Consider the following 7,267-nt stretch of genomic DNA (forward strand, 5'->3'; position numbering starts at 1 on the left):
AGTGCGAATTCAAATTCACTTCTGTCATTATCCTAACGCCAAAAAATTTTTGATGTTTTGTCACATCCACCAACGATCCGTAGTCCTTATCCAATCAAATATAGAAACCATCATTACTGACACTGAAGTATCATACGTAAGAGGTCTCGCCCTTACTAATTTATTGAACTGTTTCCATACATACAATGTTACATAGCTGGATCTGCAAAATGTCCCACCAAACCTCTTTCAAAACTTTTAACTTCTATACTCACCGCTGTCAAAGAGGGTCTGCAGTCCTACCACAACACTTGTTACTTCCGTAGCGGTATTAATTCAATGTAGGGCCTAAAGGTTTCGAAAGATCTTTTGGAGACAATCAGTTCAAGACTATTATCTGAATATAATAGCATTAAAACCTATAATTTTTCAACACTGTGTACTTCTATTTCCCATACTCAGTTAACATCCTGACTTAAAAACATTATACATTGTTGTTTTTCAGAAAAAGATGGTACACCTAGATACAAATATATAGTTCTTGGTAGAGATTCCTCATACTTTGTAAGAAATAATTCCAAATCATCTTCCAAATATACAGAAGATGTTTACAAAATGCTGGAATATTAATCCACAACATATTTGTCCAGGTGGTGGACACGTTTTTCAACAAACAGTCGGCATTCCAATGGGAACAAATTGCGCTCATCTACTTGCTGACCTATTCATTCACTCTTATGAGGCTGACTTTATAGCTGATTTGATCCGAAAGAAAGAATATCGTTTGGCTAGATCCTTTTATCTCAGTTTCCGCTATATAGATGACGTATTATCTTTAAACAATCCTAATTTCGGGGATTTGATACATTGCATCTATCCCATTGAACTTGAGATAAACGATACTACAGACACTGTAAAGTCAGCCTCATATCTTGACCTACATTTAGAAATCGATGGTAAAGGACAACTATTGACCAAACTTTACGACAAACGTGATGACGTTTCATTCAGAATTATCAACTTTCCTTTCATCTGTGGCAACATCCCTTCAGCACCTGCGTATGGAGTGTTCATATCACAAATAATACGTTATGCCAGAGCTTGCCGAAACTACGCAGATTTTTTGTATCGCGCTAGAACTCTAACAAATAGGCTTCTAGAACAGGATTATGTTGCTACAAGGTTGAAGTCATCACTACAGTATTAATCATCTCAAAATACCCATACAAACAAGATGGCGGATAAACAATACGTTCAGTGCAAACCTCTCGTAGAAAAAATAAATATAGAAATTTTTCGATCTCGGAAGTAAGAACGAGAAATATTTGTATGAGAATTGTAGTACAGAATGACGTAAATAAAATGGCAATTTTCTTATAGGAACTTATGAGTAATTAAAAATATAATTTACAAAAAAAAAAACAAAACAAAAAAAACTGCAAACAGGCTGATTTGAATTCGAGTTTAGGAAGGTAGTTTTTTTCAAGTTACTTACAAGTACAAATGTTTACATATGTTCGTACATTTAGAACCAGTTTCAGGAGTCTGTGTGTTATACTCCTGATTTTTGGTGTGACTTGGATTTTCGGAACTTCTTCCATCAACGAAGAAACCGTTTTCTTCCAATCCTTATTTGCTATTTGTAACTCACTTCAGGTGAAATGAATGTTATCAATGAACACTAACAGAGGAGTAATATTTGCGACAGCTTTCCTCGTATTAATACTATACTATTGTCATGAAACATCCACTTAAATTATTGTGAATTATGTAGACGCGAATATCACATTTAATCACCATGTAAACAGATATACAGTGAGGAGATATTAAGTATTTCAGTGCCAGTTTTTCTGTCGTGATAAAATATAACTTAAAATTAAGTACTTAAACCAGTCAATCGTTGTTTTGTTTTACTTTACAAAGGGGTCCGCTTTTTATTCCTTTGTTTAGGATTCTTAACATTCAATGAATCACAGCTTAAGTGTGCCAATATGCACTTATACTTACAACTAATTATACATTTGTGGTACAAGTTATTTTTTTAATTAAAAACATCAAAGTGCTTTGAAGTAAAATAGTCGTGAAAACGTTTAAATCTAAGGAAAACTGGAAAATTACCTATAAAACGTATAATGGACCGAAATGTTCTAATGTCTATCATTGGAAACATAACAACATTTGAATGTTGACAAATAAACATTTTTCGCGGTCCTAAGACACATTTATACATCGGTTTTTGTGTTGATGAATAAAACATACTAATCAATATTTTAGGAATTCTTCCTATTCCTCTTTCATTGTTTTTAATAAAATTGTGAAAGAAGCGATACTATCTACAAAGGGAAGTAAATTGATGTCGATGTTCTATAGTAGTTCTGGACAATTCAATAAGAAAGTATTTATAATGTTATATTTTGTCTACATGTTACTTATATGTATCTTTCACTAGAAAAATCGCGATCTCGTTTAAGAAAGAAATCCCCTGCAATGTGTGTATACCGGGAGGAGGGGTGTAACATATAGAAGTTAAGATAATTCGGTTCAGAATTTCATTTCAGCAGTGGATATTTTGGTGTAACATTTACATATTTCTGGTGGACTTTGGGGATACTTTCCGAAAACGTATTTGGTATATTGAAAGAGTAATCAAGGAAATCAAGAGAATGGAATCCAGGGATAAAGACCCAGATAGGGAAAAGAGACAAACACAACAAAGAACATAAAGTAACTAGGTAACTAAAATAACAATATAAAGTAACAAAAGCAAATGAACAACTCGGACTCCACTAAAAACTGGCAGCATGGGCCTGGTGCACCGGTAGGGTAAGCGTCCTCTGCTTTTCTGAAACATGGGCCAAGTTGCTCATAAGAAGTCCAGTCCGGGGTATAGAAAAGGAAAATTATGAGAGTTGACCAGATCAGTTTCCATGTTGCAGATAGATACAACCGTAACGATCCACGAGTTCATGACGACAATAAAACTTCTATAGTGATGACTTCAGTCTTGAAGCAACATAACCCTCTTTTTAGAAGCCTAATTGTAATAAGTCATTTAAATCATTAAAAGGTTAACCAGACTTCTTAAGTAATGTCAATGATAAATAGACATTAATATGTTAAGTATTCCATTCCTGCTGTTGTTCTTTATTCTCTTCTATTGTCTTCAACTGTTAGATGTTTTGGATCATTTTAAGTCAAGCATTTCGTCTCACTGGATAATTTCGGATCTCAGATTTCACACAAACTTGATTATTGCGGGTACGGGTTTGAAATTCAAAGACGCAACCCGTATTTTTTTTTTGATACACAAGTTTGTACTGTATTTGTTGCGGGTTCGATACCTAGTCCAGCCACACCACAGACTTGAGATTAGTAGTCACTACTTCTCCACCAAGCATCCTTTAAATATAAGGGATAGGGTGACGACTGTTTTGCTCGGAGTCAGAATGATGTGTCCGATCGGGTTGGCATGCTTCTAAAGCCATAACAATTAAGTACCAGCTAAACGTTTCGGACTAGTACAAAGCAGGGTCTGCGCTAGTGCTCTTCAGTTATCTCCCGAAAAGCATGAAAATCTGGCATAGAATATTAATCGATAATCAATAAATGAACTTTGTATACAATATAACAAATATTATTAAAGAGATCTTTCTGCATCTACCAGTTATTATTGTTGTTTTATTTCCCTCACCGAGTCTTTATTCAGTTATTAATCTGGATTTCATAACTTACCTATAACTGTGGTAAAATAATAAAATTAATCTCCACTAGTATTCTCTTACTTACCGTGCTGCATTTTAAAGCAGTAACCAATAAAATCTAATATAATTTTTAACCCTTATTTTAGAAGCATTTTTAGAATTTCTATGTTATTCAGTCGATTAATCTTAACTTATTCTTTCCAGACAGAAAACTTCAAGATAACATTGAGCAAGGATGAAAGCGCAATAGGTGGTTCACTTCGTATGTATTTTATGTACTATTTTTTTGTCAATACTTTATCTATTTTAGATCTTTGAAATGGTAAAACTTATGATATAGTTTTATTATACTGTGTGAACATTAGAAGATAGAGATCTGATGAGTAATGCACCCTTTGAAATTAATGCACCGACATCTAATAACATTAAATTTATTTTTATTTTTTTTAATTTTATCAGAAGAATCCGCAAAAACGAAATCTGACGAAACATATTTGCCAGAGAGTGAAAATCTAAGTGAAAATGCAAAACCTAATGGAAATAATGAATTAGACTCTAAGGGAAACCTGCCAGAACTTACAAATGAAAAGGTAAGAATGTGAACCAGACTGCATCCGTTTGTTTTTGGTTTTGTTTTTTTTTTGTTTTTTTTGTTTTTTGTTTTGGTTTTGCAAGAAAAGGAAACATCAAACAAGGCAATAATTGATAGTTTTGTCAATGAAATAAGTTTATAAAAGAATGGAATTATTTTTTTTTATTTATTTACTGATACTGGATTTATCTATGGAATAAAAAGTAGTATTAAAAAATATTGAGTATTTGTTTTTCTTTTCTTTTTCTGATTACTAGCTATACACGGATTCTCGGACAATGCCTTTGTCAGTTAGTATAGATGGAAACAATCTTGGTATGATTTGTTACACAGAAATCTACCAGAAGAACGACCAAATCATCAAACTATCAAGAAAAACGCAAGAGTAGTAAGCAGTATCGACACGAATACAGAAGAGAGGGAAGGAACATGTATCATGAGAATAATTTTTACGAGTTTGACTACATCGATGAAGTAGAACATCCATATTTAGTTTATTGGACATCATGTACTTTATTGAAGCAAACTACAAATAATTTAGCTGTTTAACTTAGACAAAATGACAAAGATAAAAAAATGCTTAGAAATCTGAAATACTGGAGAATTTAATCATTGAATGCTTAACTTTAGATTTTATTTTAAAAAATCATGTAAAAAATTAACGGACTCAACGCTATAACATGCAACTTACCTCATGTTACGTAATAATTCAGTTTTTTTTCTATACAAAAATATTGATATTTATCGACTGTTCATGACTAATTCCTTGATTATAATGACCTCGCATTTTATACGATTAAATGTTGATTTCATATTATCCTTTTAGGGGAAAAAAATCTTCTTGTTATGTTTTATCTCTGTTATCCGTTGTTTTATACTTAAAAAATTAAGAATTGTTATTGTTATTCACAATATTAGATCTATATGAAAGACTTTTGGTCAGTTTACGCTTCAAAATTAATTGCTTCATTGCAGTGTAAACCAACCTTAAGTCGTTTATATCCAATATTCTAATCAACAATTGAAAACAATCCTAAACCAAATAGTTTTCTTAATTCGAGCATATATATAAAATTTTATCAAATTCCGATGAACGGGTTCTAAATAATCAATTTGGGTTATCTCCTTATTCAAGCGTCGAGCAATCATTATCTACCTTCTTATATATAAATGAATACAAAATTTAGCTCAACATATAATCTGGATTCCCTTGATTACGCTTTATACAAAATTGATACAGGTGTAAATTTCATGACATTTTCTACGTCAAACAAGTAAACAATCTAGTTGCTGTGTACGAAATGTATAACTGTAGATAAGATATATTATCATTTATTACTTATATAAACACTCTCTCGTGGAGAAGGTCAAATGAATACAATAACACCAAGTATTAACATGTATATTGCAAATTTCTATATGCTATTCACGTGTTTCAATTGAGCTTCCTCTCGTCATGGTCTGCAGTATTAAAATCAAATATATAGAAAAATCTTACTCCAAAAATTAATTGTATACAAGAAGTACTCAAAACCAAAATTATCGGAATAGTAAGCCAAATCCATCACCGAGAGGTTGTACCATGTGCAATGCAAGGAATGATGCCTTAGTGTTTTAGGTCTTCTGAAATTTGTAAAACTGCAAATTTGAAATCTCGAAATAAAATAATCGATCATGCTTCATGTACGGAAGTTATCACTGACGTTTTGGTACTCATATTCTGAAGTCACACATCAATGTTTTAGATAGAGTTTGTAAGTCTCGTTTTAGTTTCAGATTCCCTTCCGGAATTTCTGATGTAGAACGTATTGAAATCCGAAGAGCATTTTCTTGTTAACTTCCATGAAATGGAAACGCTGCATCACAATGCAAAATCTCCAATTTCATGTTTTTTTTTAACATTTTTACCTGTATAACTAGATAATTGTCATTTTTATCGGTATTTTGCTTTTAAAAGTTGAACCCAATGATATGTTAATGACGAAAATTCATGCATTTGAATGGTAGACGAGGATCCATTCTCACTAAACTACGGAGCCACAAGACAAGACTTACATACCCTATTAGATGGTATAACTGATGACACACGGGACCATTGCTGGGGAAAATATGTTTTGTAAACTTGCCTCCAATGTTATATTTCTACAATTTATTTTTGACGGGTGATAAAGAATGAAAATTACCACTATGAACAGTTAATTAAAAAGTCCTTAAGACAAAATTAACCTTCCCCAGAATGATTGATCTTTTGCGTTGTAAAATTCCTAAAAAAAATATATGGAAGAATAGTATAAAAAATAAGATGTAAATATGCATTGTTATTATCCTTAATGACTTATTACCACAAGAGATTAAGGTAAAATGTAATTTTCCGTTTTTGCAGTTACATGCATTTAAATATTGTTTTTTTTAAAGGATTTAAAATCCAAATGGATTCCATGAAAAAATATTTAAAGCAACTTCTTTGACAAGTTTGAAAACCAGCTCTGTTAATTTCATGAAATTGGGGAAAATATTCTTTTTATGGCTTTTATGCGAGTTAATCTGACAAATGAAGCAAAATGTGTTTCCTGTATTGTACTTACGAAAATAATAATCTCAACAATACCTTTTTTAATTTTATTTTAAACATCAACAATCTTAACAACATGTTGTATATTTAAGAAATATAAACATTATAATAAAAACATAAATAAATAACCAGTATTACATGCATTATGAAGTATATATCAGTACAAAAGTAATATATATATATATATATATATATATGTGTGTGTGTCTGTCTGAAAAAATTCCCAACGTTGGTAGAACTGTCATATTTGCGATGCAAGTTTTTGGTCGTTCCCTCCGCGGGTCTCGAACTCATAGTGCTGTGACACCTATGGCAACACCGCCTGCACAAAGTCCAGCGCCCTAGACCACTCGGCCACCTTGGCTATATAAAAATATAGCTTTCGCTGGCCGGGTCATTCCTTCTGGTAGGATTAATCTACGG

At 32.1% G+C, this 7,267-nt stretch overlaps 1 long non-coding RNA gene across 1 annotated transcript; it reads left to right on the forward strand.

Moving 5' to 3' along the window:
* The first annotated feature begins 2,193 nt into the window (after positions 1-2,193).
* On the forward strand, positions 2,194-5,086 carry LOC148615898 (uncharacterized). Its single transcript, XR_015921893.1, has 4 exons — positions 2,194-2,711; positions 3,885-3,942; positions 4,140-4,270; positions 4,530-5,086. It is a non-coding gene; the product is annotated as an uncharacterized LOC148615898 (long non-coding RNA).
* Positions 5,087-7,267: the final 2,181 nt, after the last annotated feature.

Source organism: Perna viridis, chromosome 5, assembly GCF_037379345.1.
Source record: "Perna viridis isolate PV_CMFRI_1.1 ecotype Kerala chromosome 5, ASM3737934v1, whole genome shotgun sequence".
Taxonomy (NCBI): Eukaryota; Metazoa; Mollusca; class Bivalvia; order Mytilida; family Mytilidae; genus Perna; species Perna viridis.